The following is a 19,084-nucleotide window of genomic DNA, read 5'->3' on the forward strand; positions in this document are numbered from 1 at the left end:
CAAACCCCCAGAGTTTTCTCATCAGCACTCGTCAACCCAGGAGAATACCTGTGCTGAAATCCCTTCCAGCCCAACGTAATGGGAGCTTAGAGGTAGATTCAACTGATTTATGGAAAATAAAGGCATTCGATGTGTTGACCCAAGTCCATGAACTATGACCCCCTATAACACGAGGTCTGTACTTTAGGAGAAGTCAGTGTTTGGAAATGGTCTCTCCTAGGAGAACAGAGCTCTAATGGTACAATTTCAGGCAGGGGCAGGTGACCTGAAAAAATATTTGGAGGCAGCTAAGCCTTAAAATCTTTGGCCCCCACACTCAGCCTGTGGTTTCTAGGGACAGCAAAGGAGACTGGGGGCCTCCTCAGCCCGTGCGGCTCAGGTCTGCCAGGTACAGAGTTGCTTACATGCGTACTTTGACCGTGGACTGGGTCCAGAGTGCTGAGTGCCAACCTAGCTGCTTTAGCTGGAGCCAGGAGTGGCTCTGGCAACTCTGGGGCATGGGTCAGAGCACAGCAGCCAGTTCTACAGTCTTTGGGGCACCTGCCTTGATCCCAGTGTCCCCTGAGGTCAGAGGTCATGCTGAGGAAGGGAAGTCAGGTGGCAGGCAGCTGGCAAGAACTGCCAATCCCAGCCAACTTCACTGAGCTTTGCTGTAGGTTAGGACATTTAGAGATGGGCCTTCAGCACGTGTGACACACAGCCCTGGCCTCCGTGTCAGGAAATGCCAGGCTTTACTTCTTTCTTTTTCTGCCTCTCTTCACACTGACACCCATGAATACTGGGAATAGAGAAAGGAAGGAAGTAGAGAAGGTGGTCATGGGAATAGAGAAAGGAAGACCCAGTGCTTAGGGTTCTACTATCAGACCTGGACCCCCTTAACCCCAACATTTTACTTTAGCATAACTCAAGATTTATGGAAAAGTTGAAAAAAAATTCATTGAATACCCATAGACTAGCCACTCAGACTCAGTTTTATCACATTTGCTCTCTCCCACTCTTTCTTCATATGAACATTTTTTTAAAAAACTCTGAGAATAAGTTGCAGTCATGATATGCTTTCACTCCAAAATACTTCAGCAGTTTTTCCTAAAAACAAGGACGTTTTCTTACATGCATAAAACAAGAATCAAAATCAGGAAATTCACATTGATATGTTGGTATTATCTAATCAGTGTACCTTAATCAGATTTTGCTCATTGTCCCCATGATGTCTTTGTAAACCCCCAAAATTCCCAGACCATGCATTGTATTCAGTTGTCTGGTCCCTTAAGTTTCCTTTTCTCTGACAGTTCCCCCGTGTGTTTTCCTTTCACAACCTTGCCATAGTTGGAGAGCACAGGCCAGTGATATACTAGGAATACATCTACTAGGGATATTGATGTATCCCTCAGTTAGGTTTTGTCAAGTGTTTCCTCATGGAGACTCGGGTTATGTACCTTTCATGAGAATATCACAAATCAATCCCATATTGTCTTCAGCACATGATATTGACTTGTCTCATTCAGTTCAATTCAGTTCAGTCACTCAGTCATGTCTGCCTCTTTGCAACCCCACAAATCGCAGCACACCAGGCCTCCATGTCCATCACCAACTCCTGGAGTTCACTCAAACTCAAGTCCATTGAGTCGGTGATGCCATCCAACCATCTCATCCTCTGTCATCCCCTTCTCCTCCTGCCTTTAATCCTTCCCAGCATCAGCGTCTTTTCAAATGAGTCAGTTCTTCCCATCAGGTGGCCAAAGTATTGGAGTTTCAGCTTCAGCATCAATCCTTCCAATGAATATTCAGGACTGATCTCCTTCAGAATGGACTGGTTGGATCTCCTTGCAGTCCAAGGGATTCTCAAGTGTCTTCTCCAACACCACAGTTGAAAAGCATCAATTATTCAGCACTCAGCTTTCTTTATAGTCCAACTCTCACATCCATACATGACTACTGGAAAAACCATACCTTTGACTAGATGGACCTTTGTTGGCAAAGTAATGTCTCTGTTTTTGAATATGCTATCTAGGTTGGTCATAACTTTTCTTTCAGGGAGCAAGAGTCTTTTGATTTCATGGCTGCAGTCACCATCTGCAGTGATTTTGGAGCCCCCCAAAATAAAGTCTGTCACTGTTTTCACTGTTTCCTCATCTATTTGCCATGAAGTGATGGGACCAGATGCCATGATCTTAGTTTTCTGAATGTTGATCTTTTTTTTTGTTTTGAATGTTGAGCTTTAAGCCAACTTTTTCACTGCCCTCTTTCACTTTCATCAAGAGGCTCTTTAGTTCTTCACTTTCTGCCGTAAGTGTGGTGTCATCTGCATATCTGAGGTTATTGTTATTTCTCCTGGCAACCTTGATTCCAGCTTGTGCTTCATGCAGTCCAGCATTTCTCATTATGTACTCTATATATGAGTCAAATAAGCAGGGAGACAATATACAGCCTTGACGTACTCCTTTCCCTATTTGGAACCAGTCTGTTGTTCCATGTCCAGTTCTGATTGTTGCTTCTTGACCTGCATACAGAGTTCTCGGGAGGCAGGTCAGGTGGTCTGGTATTCCCATCTCTTGAAGAATTTTCCACAGTTTGCTGTGATCCACACAGTCAAAGGCTTTGATGTAGTCAATAAAGCAGAAATAGATGTTTTTCTGGAACTCTCTTGCTTTTTCGATGATCCAGTGGATGTTGGCAATTTGATCTCTGGTTCCTCTGCCTTTTCTAAATCCAGCTTGAACATCTGGAAGTTCACGGTTCACGTACTGTTGAAGCCTGGCTTGGAGAATTTTGAGCATCACTTTGCTAACATGATTTTGCTAGCTTGTCCCATTACTGGTGATGTTAACTTTGTTTTCTGTTATTGTTTTTCATGGCAGCATAATGTATATATGGCTTCCCTGTTGGCTCAGACAGTAAAAAATCTGCCTGCAATGCAGGAGACCCGGGTTCGGAGCCCTGGGTTGAGAGGATCCCTTGGAGAAGGGCATGGTAACCCACTCCAGTATTCTTGCCTGGAGAACTCCATGGACAGAGGCGCCTGACGAGCTACATTCCATGGAGTCCTAAAGAGCTGACAGGACTGAGCCACTAACAAACACGCACATACACGCAGGGTATATGCAGAAAAGTACATACACCCAATGAACTCTCACTGTCTGAACACACGTGTGCAAACAGCACCCAGATCAACAAAAGTACCTTTCCAGCACTCCAAACCCCCAAGTCCTCATTAAGTTCTTATCTCCCCAAAGTAACCACCATCTTGACTTCTAATAGCATAAACTACATTTGTCTTGTTTTGAACTCCAAATAAAGTCATTTATTTCAGAAACATCCATGGTTTCTGGATGTTTTGCTCATAGCATGTTTGTGAGATTCTCAGAGCCTACTTTCTGCCATATGTCCCATTATGAGCCTTCAATGAAAATGGAAGAAAATGTAATATCTACATGTAATTTCAAAAAATCAGCATAGCACTTTAGTTGTAAATAAATCAGGGGTGCCCATCCTCTGGGATCTAATGCCTGATGATCTGAGGTGGACCTGATGTCATATTAATAGAAATAAATGTAAGCTCACTTGAATCATTTTAAAACATCCCCTGGCCCAGTCCATGGAAAAAATTGTCTTCCACAAAACCAGTGCCTGGAGGCAAAAAGTTTAGGGACCACTGATATAAAGGACAGTCATTTATAATACATAATAAGATATATTTATATATATAAAATAAGTAATTTTCAATAAAAACATCATGTGTTGCTGCTGCTGCTGCTGCTAAGTCGCTTCAGTCGTGTCCGACTCTGTGCGACCCCATAGACGGCAGCCCACCAGGCTCCCCCGTCCCTGGGATTCTCCAGGCAAGAACACTGGAGTGGGTTGCCATTTCCTTTTCCAATGCATGAAAGTGAAAAGTGAAAGTGAAGTCGCTCAGTAGTGTCCGACTAGTATCGACCCCATGGACTGCAGCCTACCAGGCTCCTCCATCCATGGGATTTTTGTGTGTCAGTATGTAAATGCAGGGGCACAAGGATGTGAAGAAGTCTTCCTATGTGTCCGTGCCCATATTCAGAAGCCCTGTAACATGGCAGCCACACACACACTCCAAGCAGAGGAACTTGAGTATTGTTGCCATCATGGGGAGATTTTCCTATTTGGTGAACAACTCCTGGTGAAATTCCAAATGACACTAAGTATGATAATTTGCTGCATATTAAACCTGTGCAAGCCTTACTTGGCACTTCCAAATAAAATGGAACAAGGTTGTAGGCTTTGATGTAGATAAAGTTTCTTTGCTTGACTGAATACCCAGGTGAGGTATTTGAAGGTGGGACAGGACTCAGACATCCTCTGTGGTGTGAGCTGTCCTGTAGGACTCCTAGCACCCTGACTGTCCCAGAAGCCAGGGTCTCCTCAACCATTTGACAGCCACCCCCAGATTCTCCAAATGCTTTCTGAGGCGGTACCACAAGTCCAGGGGACAAATGGGGAGGTCATCTGGGGGTCAGAGAGCCATGGGGTGGGGGTGGGGGCAAGGAAGCACAGGGTAGAGGGTTGGGCATGACCTGAAGGAGGTGGGGGTATGGATGAGAGGACTGATGGGATCCCTAAGGCGGGGCCTCCCCAAGGCCAGCTCCGGGGTAGGAGGCTGGCCTCTGGGGGTGGAGGATTGGGGACCTATGTGGACCTTGCTACCCATCCCCACTCTTCCTCAGAGGATGCTACCAGGACCTACTTTCCTGAGCCCTCCGTACATGTCTGCTCAACTACTCTGGGCCTCCCAGGAAGTGAAACCCCCTGATAGATATAGGGGGCTGCATCATCAGTAACTCCTCTGGGGACCTTCCTGGGCTGAAAAACCCACATAAGCCAAACATCAAAAGGATTACAGGACCCTCACCTGTGTAACTGGGGCTTCCCTGGTGGCTCAGACAGTAAAGAATCTGTCTGCAGTGCAGAAGACCCAGGTTTGGTCCCCAGGTCAGGAAGATCCCCTAGAGAAGGAAATGGCAATCCTCTCCAGTAGTCTTGCCTGGAGAGTCCCATGGACAGAGGAGCCTGGCAGGCTACAGTGCACGGGTCGCAAAGAGTCAGACACGACTGAGCGACTGAGTGCATGTGCACATGTGTAATTAGATATAAAAACAATGATACTAAATTGATACTAAAATAAAGGAGTTAAAGTTTTGATTTTTCTCATTATGCTTTTATTTTAATAAAATACTAAGTAATGAGTTGTTTTAAAGTACCTTCCTTTGCTGCCCCTGAGAACATGCTCCATGTGCCTGTGGTGTGACCAACCAATGAACATAGCCCATGAACTTGCTCATTTAATTAAACTCAAGACCTTTTGAGATGGGCACCATTCTTTCATTTTTAAAAAATATTTATATTTATTTGGCTGCCCTGGGTCTTAATTGTGGCATGGGGGATCTTTAGCTGCAGCATGTAGGAACCTGTTCCTTGACCAGGGATTGAACCTGGGTCCCCTGCATTGGGAGGATTGGAGTGTTAGCATCTGGACCACCAGGGAAGTCCAAGGTGGGGACCATTCTTATTCTCATTTGGGAGATGAGATACTGAGGATAAGACTGATTAAGAAGCTTGCTCTGGGGCACATAGCAAGTTGCTGGGACTGGGATTGGCCAACATCCAGAGCTAAGCCTGAGCCACCACTCCCTAAATTCCTTAAAAGGCATTTAACCTCTCCACCACTGACTGTCAGTTCCTGGTGCTAAGCGCTTTGGAAAGATGCATGCATTTACACACACATTCTCTCTCCACCAACTAGGCAAAGTGGGAGGCTCAGGTGCTTCCTGCAGTGTGTTTTCGCCCCCTGGTGGCCATGTGCAGCTTCATCTCTGGTCCATCCCAGTCAGGGATCACCAGCCAGGGTGATCTCAGTTCATTTCCAAGGCAAACCGCTCAGTATCACAGTAATCCAAGTCTATGCCCCAAACACTAATGCCGAAGTAGCTGAAGTTGAACGGTTTTAAGATCTACAAGACCTTTTCAAACTAACACCGATAAAAGATGTCCTTTTCATCATAGGGGATTGTAATGCAAAGGTTAGGAAGTCAAGAAATACCTGGAGTAACAGACGAGTTTGGCCTTGGAGTATAATGTGAAGCAGGGCAAAGGCTAACAGAGTTTTGCCAAGAGAACTCACTGGGAAAACCAAGCACCCTCTTCCAACAACCCAAGAGACAACTCTACACATGGACATCACCAAATGGTCAATAGTGAAATCAGATTGATTTTATTCTTTGCAATTGAAGATGGAGAAGCTCTATACAGTCAGCAAAAACAAGACCTGGAGCTGACTGTGGCTCAGAGCATCAGCTCCTTATTGCAAAATTCAGGCTTAAATTGAAGAAAGTAGGGAAAACCACTAGACCATTCAGGTATAACCTAAATCAAATCCCTTATGATTATACAGTGGAGGTGACTAATAGATTCAAGGGATTAGATTCGATAGAGAACTGTGGATGGAGGTTCATAACATTGTACAGGAGGCAGTGACCAAAACCACCCCCAAGAAAAAGAAATACAAAAAGGCAAAATGGTAGTCTGAAGAGGTCTTACAAATAGCTGAGAAAAGAAGAAAAGCAAAAGGCAAAGGAGAAATGGAAAGATATACCCAACTGAATGCAGAGTGACAAAGAATAACAAGGAGAGATTTTAAAAATAAGCCTTCTTAAGTGAACAATAAACTTATTTAACTTATATGCAGAGTACATCATGAGAAACACTGGGCTGGATGAAGCACAAGGTGGAAGCAAGATTTCTGGGAGAAATATCAATAACCTCAGATACACAGATGACACCACCCTTATGGCAGAAAGTGAAGAGGAACTAAAGAGCCTCTTTATGAAAGTGAATGAAGAGAGTGAAAAAGTTGGCTTAAAGCTCAACCTTCAGAAAACGAAGATCATGGCATCTGGTCCCATCACTTCATGGGAAATAGATGGGGAAACAGTGGCAACAGTGTCAGACTTTATTTTTCTGGGCTCCAAAATCACTGCAGATGGTGACTGCAGCCATGAAATAAAAAGGTGCTTACTCCTTGGAAGAAAAGTTATGACCAACCTAGGCAGCGTATTAAAAAGCAGAGACATTCCTTTGCCAACAAAGGTCTGTCTAGTCAAGGCTATGGTCTTTCCATTAGTCATGTATGGATGTGAGAGTGGGACTATAAAGAAAGCTGAGCACCGAAGAATTGATGCTTTTGAGCTGTGGTGTTGGAGAAGACTCTTGAGAGTCCCTTAGACTGCAAGGAGATCCAACCAGTCCATCCTAAAGGAAATCAACCCTGAATATTCATTGGAAGGACTGATGTTGAAGCTGAAACTCCAATACTTTGGCCACCTGATGCAAAGAACTGACTCATTGGAAAAGACCCTGATGCTGGGAAAGATTGAGGGCAGGAGGAGAAGGGGACGACAGAGGATGAGACAGTTGGATGGCATCACTGACTCAGTGGACATGGGTTTGGGTGAGCTCCGGGAGTTGGTGATGGACAGGGAGGCCTGGCGTGTGCAGTCCATGGGGTCGCAAAAAGTCAGACATGACTGAGCGACTGAACTGAACTGAGCAAAGAAATGCAAAGAAATAGAGGAAAACAACAGAATGGGAAAGACTAGAGATCTCCTCAAGAAAATTAGATACCAAGGGAACATTTCATGCAAAGATGGGCACAATAAAGGACAGAAACAAGGGCTTAAAATAAGTAGAAGATATTAAGAAGAGGTGGCAAGAATACACAGAACTGTATAAAAAAGGTCTTAATGACCCAGATAACCATTTTGGTGTGGTCACTCACCTACAGCCAGACATCCTGAAGTGCAAAGTCAAGTGGGCCTTAGGAAACATGAAAAAAGCTAGCGGAGGTGATGGAATTCCAAATCCTATTTCAAATCCTAAAAGATGATGCTATGAAAGTGCTGCACTCAATATGCCAGCAAATTTGGAAAACTCAATAGTGGCTACAGGACTGGAAAAAGTTAGTTTTCATTCCAATCCTAAATAAGGGCAATGCCAAAAAGTGTTCAGACTACTGCACAATTGCACTCATTTCACATGCTAGCAAGATAACGCTCAAAATCTTTCAAGCTAGGCTTCAGCAGTATGTGAACCAAGAATTTGTAGGTGTACATGCTGTATTTAGAAAAGGCAGAGTAGAGGCAAGCAGCCGCGGCCGCCAGCCGGCAGCCAGCCACTGGTGGCGGCCGGCCCGACTTGATCCCGGGGTTAAACCAAGCCGGGAGGACACGAGAGAGTTCTGGCTGCCGCTGATCTGCACCTGGTTGGGGTAAACCCCGACTGTACCTGCACTCCACCTGGCAACCTGCACGCAGTCCTGCCAGCGATCGTCATAAGAGAGTCCCTGAACTTCAGCTGAGCACATGGCCACCCAGCTGTAGGCTGCATTATCAGCCCTCCCTAACAAAGTGTGGACTTGTGACCATGGTGTACCTAATGGAGTGGAAGAACTGTGCCCTTAAAGAGTAGTCATTACTTTGCCAACAAAGGTCCATCTAGTCAAAGCTGTGTTTTTTCCAGTAGTCATGTATGGATGTGAGAGTTGGACTACAAAAGAAAGCTGAGTACCGAAGAATTGATGCTTTTGAACTGTGGTGTTGGAGAAGACTCTTAAGAATCTCTTGGACTGCAAGGAGCTCCAACCAGTCCATCGTAAAGCAAATGAGTCCTGAATATTCATTGGAAGAAGTGATGCTGAAGCTGAAACTCCAATACTTTGGCCACCTGATGCAAAGAACTGACTCACTGGAAAAGACCCTGATGCTGGGCAAGACTGAAGGCGGGAGGAGAAGGGGATGACAGAGGATGAGATGGTTCCATGGCATCATTGACTCGACAGACATGAGTTTAAGTAAGCTCCGGGAGTTGGTGATGGACAGGAAAGCCTGGCGTGCTGCAGTCCATGGGGTCATCAAGAGTCAGACACAACTAAGCAACTGAACTGAACTGAAAAGAGAAGAATAGGGACATGCCTTCCATTTTCTCTTCCCTCCTTCCTGAAAGAAGACATCCTGGAAGTGCTGGAGTGGCCACCTTAACCCATGAGATAGGAGAAGCCAAGGTCCCTGACACTGTGCAGCCATCTTATCAGTCTTCTACTGCTTAATGCATGGACTGTTATGTGACAGAGAAATGAACTTTTATCTTGTTTAAAAAAAAAAAAAGAAAAGGCAGAGGAACCAGAGATCAAATTGCCAAAATCTGTTGGATCATACAAAAAGCAAAGGAATTTTTAAAAAATCTACTTCTGCTTCATTGACTATGCTAAAGCCTTTTATTGTGTGGATCACAACAAACTGTGGAAAATTCTTAAAGAGATGGGAATACCAGACCACCTTACTTGCCTCCTGAGAAACCTGTATGCAGAATAAGAAGCAACAGTTTAGAACCGGGCATGGAACAACAGACTGGTTCAAAATTGGGAAAGAAATATAACGAGGCTATAAATTGTCACCCTGCTTATTTAACTTCTATGTGAAGTTATACATCATGAGAAATGCTGGGCTGGATGAATCACAAGCTGGAATCAAGATTCCTGGGAGAAATATCAATAATCTTACATATGCAGATGATACCACTCTAATGGCAGAAAGTGAAGAAGAACTAGAGAGCCCTTTGATGAGAATGAAAGAAGAGAGTGAAAAGACTGGCTGAAAACTCAACATTCAAAAAACTAAGATCAGGGCATCTGGTCCCATCACTTCACGGCAAATAGATGGGGAAACAGTGACAGAATTTATTTTCTTGGGCTCCAAAATCACTGCAGATGGTGACTGCAGCCACAAAATTAAAAGACTCTTGCTCCCTGGAAAGAAAGCTATGACAAACCTAAATGGTGTATTACAACACAGAGACATCATTTTGTCTGTAGAGTTGAGAGAGTAAATTTCTACATAGGTTGATAAGAACTGATAAGAAGTCTGGGGTCCCCAAGGAGGAGAATGGGGTCTGGGGATCTCAAGGTGGAGATAGGGGTCTGGAGTTCTCAAGGAGGAGAAAAGGACAAACTTTTCTTTTCTACATCCTTAGTCTTAGTCACATAAAACGTTTTTTTTCCTTTAAGCCCAGAGCTGATGATTACACAACAAAACAACTCAGTTTAAACTCTGTACTAAGGATTATATAACAAAAATGTATCCTGTTTGAGGACATGTTTCTCCTTCTTGAGAACCTTCTGACTAATCCTGCTATCTTAAAATGCATCTTGTGTGAGTGGGTCTGGTAAGACATTTACAAGCTTGAGACATTCTTTTGATTTACTATAATAATCAATTAAAAAAGTATATAGCTCCCTTGCTAAAGCTAGGGTGGCACTCTCCATTCCCCTTGTGATGTCTGTGTCAGAAGCTTTCTCTGTGCCTTTTCGTATTTCAATAAAACTCTGCTACTCAAAAGCTCTTGAGTGATGAAGCCTGGTCCCTGGTCCCAAAGCTAAATCTTCTTTGAGATCATGAATCTGACACCATCCACCCTAAGCTATCAGAGTCAAGGCTATTGTGGTTTTTTTTTTCCCAGTAGTCATGTATGGATGTAAGAGGCAGACTATAAAGAATACTGAGAGCCAAATAATTGATGCTTTAGAACTGTGGTGCTGGAGAAGACTCTTGAGAGTCCCTTGGATAGCAAGATCAAACCAGCCAATCCTAAAGGAAATCAACCCTGAATAATCTTTGGAAGGACTGATGCTGAAGCTGAAGCTCCAATACTTTAGCCACCTGATGCGAAGAGCCAACTCATTCGAAAAGACCCTGATTCTGGGAAAGATCGAAGGCAGGAGGAAAAGGGGATGACAGAGGATGAGATGGTTGGACTGACTCAATGAACATGAGTTTGAGCAAATTCTTGGAGATGGTGAAGGACAGGGAAGCCTGCCGTGCTGCTGTTCATGGGGTTGCAAAGAGTCAGACACAACTTAGTGACTGAACAACAACAGTAGGTTTTGTGTGTGTGTGTGTGTGTGCACACTCAGTCATGACTGACTCTTTGCAACCTCGTGGACTATAGCCTACGGGATCCTTTATCCATGGAATTTTCCAGGCAAGAATACATTCCCTACTCCAGGGGATCTTCCTAACCCAGGGATCAAACTTGAGTCTCTTGCGTCTCCTGCATTGACAGGCAGATTCTTTACCATTGTGGCACCTGGGAAGCCTGTCCAGCAGGTTTTTACTTGTTGAAATATTTTAAATATTTTTGCTGTTGTCTGTGGTCCTGCTTTACTAATATCCTAGGCTCTTGCTTCCTCTGTTGCCCCTGGGGTCCAGCACTGGGTGGAGCAGGCAGCTGGTCAGTGCCACCGACCTTGCTAAAACTAGGCTGGGCTACTTAGGAAAAGTAGGCTGGGCTACTTAGGAAAGAGCATGCATGGAGGGCTGAGACAGTGGCCCCACTGTGCCCAAAGGTATGGAGGATAGGAGAGGGAGTTCTAGGCAGGGGAACAATAGGGACAAAGGCCTGCAGGTAGTTACATGGGACTGAAGTGAGCACAGAAAAAAAGCTGAATTAAATTTGACCCAGTCTCCAGCAGAGTCTGGGGATGGGGTTGCCCTGATTACAGTGACAGGTGCTAGTTCTTTAGACAGAAATATCTCCAGAGCCAGGGAAAGGAGGACAGCTCTGCTTCAGCATCCCCATATGCTATCCCTTGCCCCCATTCTGTAGTCACAAGACACCTAGGGGGAGGAGTTCACCCCAACAACATACATGGGAATGGCTGCCCCCATTCAGCTGATGGAGAAACAGAGGCTCTAAATTCAGCTGAGGCCTCTGGCCCAAATCATATATCCAGCTTATGGCTGGGGTTCTCATGTTCTGCCTGACCCTAGGCCCAGCTTCAGAAACTCCCACATTACACGGGGTGCCCTTTTGAAAGAGAAGGGAAGGAGGAGGGGCACAGCCTTTCAAAGAAAGACAAAGCCCAAGGATACAACATTGATTAGAATCAAATGGATCCAAGACGGTGGACAGGACAACTCCCACTAGACCTTGAACCTCAGTAGAGGCTCATTATAACACATCAGCAAACTAAATGACACACCCACAGGCTTCATGACTGTTCCAAGGCCTTCAAAGACCAAAAAGTGGGCGGTGGCCCAATTCCTGGAAATCCCCGCCCCTTCCCCAAAAGAGTTGGAATAATCCTCCCACTCATTAGCCTATGAAACTACTCAGCTCATAAAGGCTAACACACCACATTTTGAGGCCACTCTCTCCTGCCATGGCCTGCACACAGTCTGTGAAGTATGTTTCTTTTGGAAGTTCAGTTCAGTTCAGTTCAATAGCTTAGTTGTGTCTGACTCTGCAACCCCACAGACTGTAGCACGCCAGGCCACACTGTCAATCACCAACTCCCAGAGCTTGTTCAAACTCATGTCCATCTAGTCGGTGATGCCATCCAACCATCTCATCCTCTGTCATCCCCTTTTCCTCCTGCCTTCAATCTTTCCTAGCATCAGGGTCTTTTCAAATGAATCAGCTCTTTGCATCAGGTGGCCAAAGTACTGGAGCTTCAGCTTCAGCATCAGTCTTTCCAATGAATATTTAGGACTAACTTCCTTTAGGATTGACTGGTTTGGTCTCCTTGCAGTCCAAGAGACTCTCAAGAGTCTTCTCCAACACCACAGTTCAAAAGCATCAATCCTTAGGCATTTCTTTTGGAAGAGGTGTAAAAAGTACTGAGGTGGGGCGTGGCACTTCATAAATGAGGCCCAAGACCACAGTGCCACACTGGTCCTCAGCAGGGAAGAAAAAATACCTAGTTTAAGACACTGCTGGTGGGAATGTAAGTTGATGCAGCCACTGAGGTTCCTCAGAAAAATAAAAATAGAATTACCATATGATCCAGCAATCCCACTCCTGGACATATAGCCAGACAAGACTCTAATTCAAAAAGATACATACACCCTTATGTTCATAGCACCACTATTCACAACAGTCTAGACGTGGAAACAACCTAAATGTCCATTAGCAGATGAATGGGTGAAGAAGTGGCACATACATACAAAGGAATACTGCTTAGCCATATGAAAGGACAAAATAATGCCATTTCCAGCAACATGGATGCAACTAGAGCTTATCATACTAAGTGAGGAGAGACAGAAAAGAGAAAGACAAATACCATATGATATCACTTATACATGGACTCTATGCCACAGATGAACCTATCTGCAAAACAGAAACAGACACACAGACATAGAGAACACACTTGAGGTTGCACAGGGGAGACAGTTGGGGAAGGAGTGCAGTGGGAGGTTGGGGTTAGCAGATGTAAGCTATCCATATAGAATGGATAAACAACAAGGTCCTATGGTATAGCACAGAGAACTTTTTTAATATCCTATGATAAAGCATAATGGAAAAGGCTATTTTTTAAAATGTATAGTATGTATATCTGAATCACTTTGTTTTATAGCAGAAATGAATACAACATACAACACAATCAAACTATACTTTGATTTCAAAAAATCCTATAGGGGAAAAAAAACAATCCACAGATTCCCAGTCTTCTACAAGAAGTGGGGTGTTCAGACAGAGGTTTTGATTGTCTCTATCGCCTGATTAAAGTATATTTGATTTTCCATGAGTATGTTTGAAATGCATCAGCCTGCACTGCCCACTGGGGGACCAGGCTCAAGACACACACATTGTTAACACCCATGAAGGTGAAGTGCCTATTTAAGCTACAGTCTTTACCCAAAGATGGCTAAACAAAAATATGGCATGGTGAAAACTAGCTTCCCTGTACAGTGGGTCTTCCTCTGGATTTGTCTGGCTTTGAAGAAGTCTAACCTGGTCCCCCACTCCAGTACTCTTGCCTGGAAAATCCCATGGACGGAGAAGCCTGGAAGGCTGCAGTCCATGGGGTCGCTGAGGGTCGGACACGACTGAGCGACTTCACTTTCACTTTCATGCATTGAAGAAGGAAATGGCAACCCACTCCAGTGTTCTTGCCTGGAGAATCCCAGGGATGGGGGAGCCTGGTGGGCTGCTGTCTCTGGGGTCGCAGAGTTGGACACGACAAGTGACTTAGCAGCAGCAGCAACCTGGGCCCTCAGGCTATTAAATATACATAAGGTGCTTCTAAGAATGTGGCTTGCCAATGAGTCCGGAGAGCAGGACCCAGACTCCTCTCAGCCACAAGCTTAAAGGGGAATCTGGGGAAGTCAGTTCAGGTCTTCTGACTCTATTTTGCTCTTCCAAGAACAGATATATGGCATCTCACAAAGTACACATGTTCTACCAGATGTGACAGAATTTTACGGTAAAAAGGAGATTCATGGGAAACAGTTTTGCATTGATGCAATGAAGTTGGATGAATAACTTTTACTGAATAATTTTGATTCAGCCAATAATTTTGACTAAGCTGTCAGGTGAGTGTATGCTCCTCGGTTCTGTCTCATCACAACAAAGATTTGGAGCGACGAACATTAATGCCCTCGGCGCGTCACAGCTCTCGGGTCTTGGACAAACTGTGTTATAGCTCTTAGACAAATCAGTGTTACAGCTCTATTTTATTTAGAAGAGAGAGAGAGGCATGCGGGGAAGAGAGAAAGCGCTTTGGCTCCTCCTTTTATATGTTTTTTTTCCTCTCCCTGAGCCTGCCCTATGCAAATTGGGCTTAGCCAGGAGTACTGTTTGTTCTTCGTGGGCTTTTCCCTTCCTTGTCTTTTAGCCACCGCCACTTTGGACTCCAGTTTTCTATTCTAACAAAGCCATTGTTTATTACGCATCTCTGCCAGGGCAGAGTGGTATGGATGTGGTCCTTTTCTCTCAGAACATTTTCTGAGACCGTGTTCCATGGAGCACACTTTAGGAAAGAAGGGGGAGATGCTCCTTTAAGTTCTCTTCAGCCGGCTGGAGATGAGACAGGCAGCGCTGGCCATAACATTTAAGCCCTTCCCTTGGCTGGCAAGGCCAGGACCTTTGTCCCTGATATTTTCTCTCTGTTGAATGTATCTCAATTTCCCAGATACTGCCAGGCTCATTCCCTAACTCCCTTCAGATCTCTGGCCAAAGCCTGTCTTATCAGATGAACCTTCCTGACTTCCCCCATCTAGAACAGCAGTCTCCTCTAGTACCCTGCCCTCTCCCCAGCTGCCTCCCTGGCCTCAGGACAGTCCCTACCCACCCTGTGCTTCCTCTCCTTCCCTCCCACTCCCAGGCGTCATTAGGTAGGATAGACAGGCTGACAGTTAAAAATATTTTTTTTAAGGAAATAATAAATGGACAAAGAATATGAAAGTTCCTTCAGAGATAAGCATTGTTAACTGCTGGCATGTGTCCTACTAAACTTTTCTTTGCAGGCAGAGAAAGAAGGGGTGGGAAGAAATGCAGAGATAATTGCTGTTATTATCAAATGCCTTCTCTTTGTTGTAATCTGATTTTTCTATCTGAGGTCTGTCTTGGTCACAATAGCTCCTTTCTGGACTTTTCAACCTGGCTCTTGGCATCTTGTTGGGTGTTAGGGACCTGCTCAGGCCAAAGTGCTGATATTCCACTCCTAACCTTGTCTATGGCAACCATTCCAGTACTCTTGCCTGGAAAATTCCATGGATGGAGGAGCCTGGTGGGCTACAGTCCATGGGGTCGCACAAAGAGTCGGACATGACTGAGCAACTTCACTCACTCAACCGTGCCTGAAAGAGGCGCCCTGGGCACTTGGGGTGGGGCTTCCACGGGAGTGGTGGGAGAGGCACTGGAAGTTTTCCTGGAGAACTACTGTTTCACAGGGGAGCACAGGATGGTGCTTCAAGGGAAAGAACAGGAAATGTGCTTCTGCGGAGCTCCAGAGTTGTCTTCCAACTTTGTCTTCCCCACACTAGGCCCATATTGCTATTCTTCTGCTGCTGCTAAGTCATTTCAGTCTGACTCTTTGTGATCTTACGGACTATAGTCCACCAGGCTCCTCTGTCCATGGAATTCTCCAGGCAATAATACTCGAGCGGGTTGCCATTTCCTTCTCCAGGGGGATCTTCCCAACCTAGCGATCGAACCTACATCTCTTCCATCTCCTGTATTGGCAGGTGGGTTCTTTACCATTAGTGCCACCTGGGAAGCCCATGCTGTTCTTCTGCTCCTCTCCAAATTCACTTTCAAGAAAGTATATGTCATGGGCAACCTAGATCACAAATGACAACTCCAAGGCCCACATAACTGCCCTCTCCAAATAGATCTATGGAGGCTTTGAGAGAGGAAGTGACTGGCCCATGATCACACAGCAAGTAGGTGTCAGAGCTGGGCCTCAGACTTGGGACTCCAGGGTGATGGAAAATTCTGAGCTCACCAGTTAATAAGGGCTGAGTGAGAACGGGTATGGGGTGACAGTGGCAAGGGGAATGATTCATTGAGGGTCACAGAAGAAGGTGCCCTCTGGCCTAGATCATTGCAGCCTTGGCAGCAGCTGAAAAAGATTAACTTATGTTTGAAGAAGACTTAAAGAGACAGAAACACAGGTTGTGTTTCCCCAAAAGGCTCTGCCCATCCTCCTCTACTGACAGGCAATTTTAGCTTGACTCTAGGAGCTAGGCGCTTAACATAACCATTTTTGAAGACTCCTAGCAAGGTTGTCAGTGCTGTTGCTTCACAACAGGTTTAAGAGGGTTGAAGCAGGACTTGTATTTTTCAAAAATTTCCAAGCTTTTGTCATGAGCATCCTCAAGACTGGCTAAATATGTCCCTGAGTTTGCTGCTCTGCAGGGATTGGTAATCATTCCCTCTAACGGAAAAAGAGGTGGGGTGTGCGTGTGTGCGTGTGTGATCAATCTGGGAGAGAACAGTGCCAGGGAAAGCCACCTGCTTGGCTCAAAGGTGGTGAAGTTAAATCACTTGATTTGGGATGGCACTGGTCTCTGGGACAACTGTCTCAGAGCACAGATGCGCTCAGATCAGCAAGAAGGCTTTTCTGGGCTTAAAGCCACCATGGGCAACAGTGATGCCACAGAAACGCTGCAGGGGCAAGCTTGTGCTGGCAAAGAAGACATCTGACGTTTTTCTAAACTCTCCCAGATGATCAGGCCAGATACGGTTTTGACAGTTAGACAAAACCCTGCTGCCACCATCTCAGTTCCTCCTGATCATCCGCAAATCTAGCTTTCCTAACATTCCATATGTGGGCTTATCTGCATTGCTAAGGAATCAAGGGACCTGCTCAGAATCATCTAAGAGATTTGTTTCCCTACCCTCACCACTCCTCTGTTTGCAAAATACAGTTTTGCTTCTTCTTTTTTTTCTGATTATACAAGATGGGGATAATGTTTATTGTAGAAAATTTGCAGTGTTTGCCTTTGATTGTCTCTGTAAAATTAAAAGACGTAGAATTAGTGGATCAAAGAGCTATCCATCAGGCAACCTCAATTTATACTCCACCTGCCAAGAAGGCAATGCTCACTCATCAACATTAGGTATTAATCATGCTTTAATGTTTGTCAGTTTGACTGACAAAAATCAGTAACTCATCAGTATTCACATTTGCTTGGTTTTGATTGAGACAGTATTTTTTACATATTTTCTTGGAAAATGATAGCTGAGCTGCTGCTTTCCCTTTCTCAAAGCAGAGATAAGTCCTTTTCTTTCTTTTTTTTTTTTTTTCCTAATAAGACTTTGTGCCAAGGAAGCCTTGGGACACTGAATAGGGTTCTTGGGCTAGCCATCATGTATATATAGGGCAACTAAGCTCACTATAGGCTTTAAACAAAAGTACCAATGCACACAAAATCCTCAAGGGTGGATTTTTACTTTGGAAGTGGTGTATGTGTGGTAACTTAGAAAAACTCAGTGGTTTCAGACAGCAGAATGATGTAATTTTCTCAGGAAAGTGCTGTTGGGGCTGCCATCTGTGTTTCTCCAGTAGTCACCAGCCCAGGGCCTGACATATGGTAGGCACCCAGAAACTGTTGCCCCTAAAAATAATAATAATTGCATCTATTTATTTCAAATCCTTTGGAGTTATTTTTAGTTTAAGTTGGAAACAGCTGTCTCAATATCCAGGAAGAGAGATATTGCAAATTCTGACTTACTGGTAGAACTTCTGAAAAAGGGCAAGGGTGAGTGGCAGTATGAATATCATATCACCAGCAAGTCTGACAGGAGCTGTTTTATGGCAGCCATGTCCTTGGATCCAGGTGGGCTGGCCAGGCTCCCCAGGTAAGCCAGAGTGCCTTCCTCCCAGAAGGCCACATGTTCAGGGTTCTAAGTGGCCTTTTCTGGTCATCTCCCAGTTTTCTCTGCCTCCAGAGAAGACTGCACTTGATTTATCATAGGTAGTTGTTGTTTAGTTGCTAAGTCAAGTCCCGCTCTTTTGCAAGCCCACGGACTATAGCCCACCAGGCTCCTCTGTCTATGGGTTTTCCCAGGCAAAAATACTGGAGTAGGTTGCCATTTCCTTCTCCAGGGGATGTTTCCCACCCAGGGATCAAATCTGTGTCTCCTGCATTGTCGGGCAGATTCTTTGCCACTGACCTACCTAGGAAGCCCTTATTTTCTTGGGCTCCAAAACCACTGTGGACGGTGACAGCCATAGTGTTATGGGTGGTGACAGCCATGAAATTAAAAGACCCTTGGTCCTTGGAAGAAAAGCTATGACAAACCTAGACAGCGTATTAAAAAGCAGAGACATCACTTTGCCGACAAAGGTCCATTTAGTTAAAGCTGTGGTTTTTCCAGTAGTCATGTATGGATACGAGAGTTGGACCATAATGAAGGCTGAGCACCGAGGAATTGATGCTTTCTAACTGTGGTGTTGGAGAAGACTCTTGAGAGTCCCTTGGATAACAAGAAGATCACACCAGTCCATCCTAAAGGAAATCAGTCCTGAATATTAATTGGAAAGACTGATGCTGAAGCTGAAGCTTTAATACCTTGGCCAACTGATGCAAGGAGCTAACTCTTTAGAAAAGACCCTGATGCTAGGAAAGATTGAAGGCAGGAGGAGAAGGGGATGACAGAGGATGAGATGGTTAGATGGCATCATCAACTCAATGGACATGAGTTTGAGCAAACTCCAGGACTTGGTGAAGGTTAGGTAAGCCTGATGTGCTGCAAAGAGTTGATGTGCTGAACAACAAAT

This window comes from Capricornis sumatraensis, chromosome 20 (genome assembly GCF_032405125.1).
Source record: "Capricornis sumatraensis isolate serow.1 chromosome 20, serow.2, whole genome shotgun sequence".
In the NCBI taxonomy this organism is placed as follows: domain Eukaryota; kingdom Metazoa; phylum Chordata; class Mammalia; order Artiodactyla; family Bovidae; genus Capricornis; species Capricornis sumatraensis.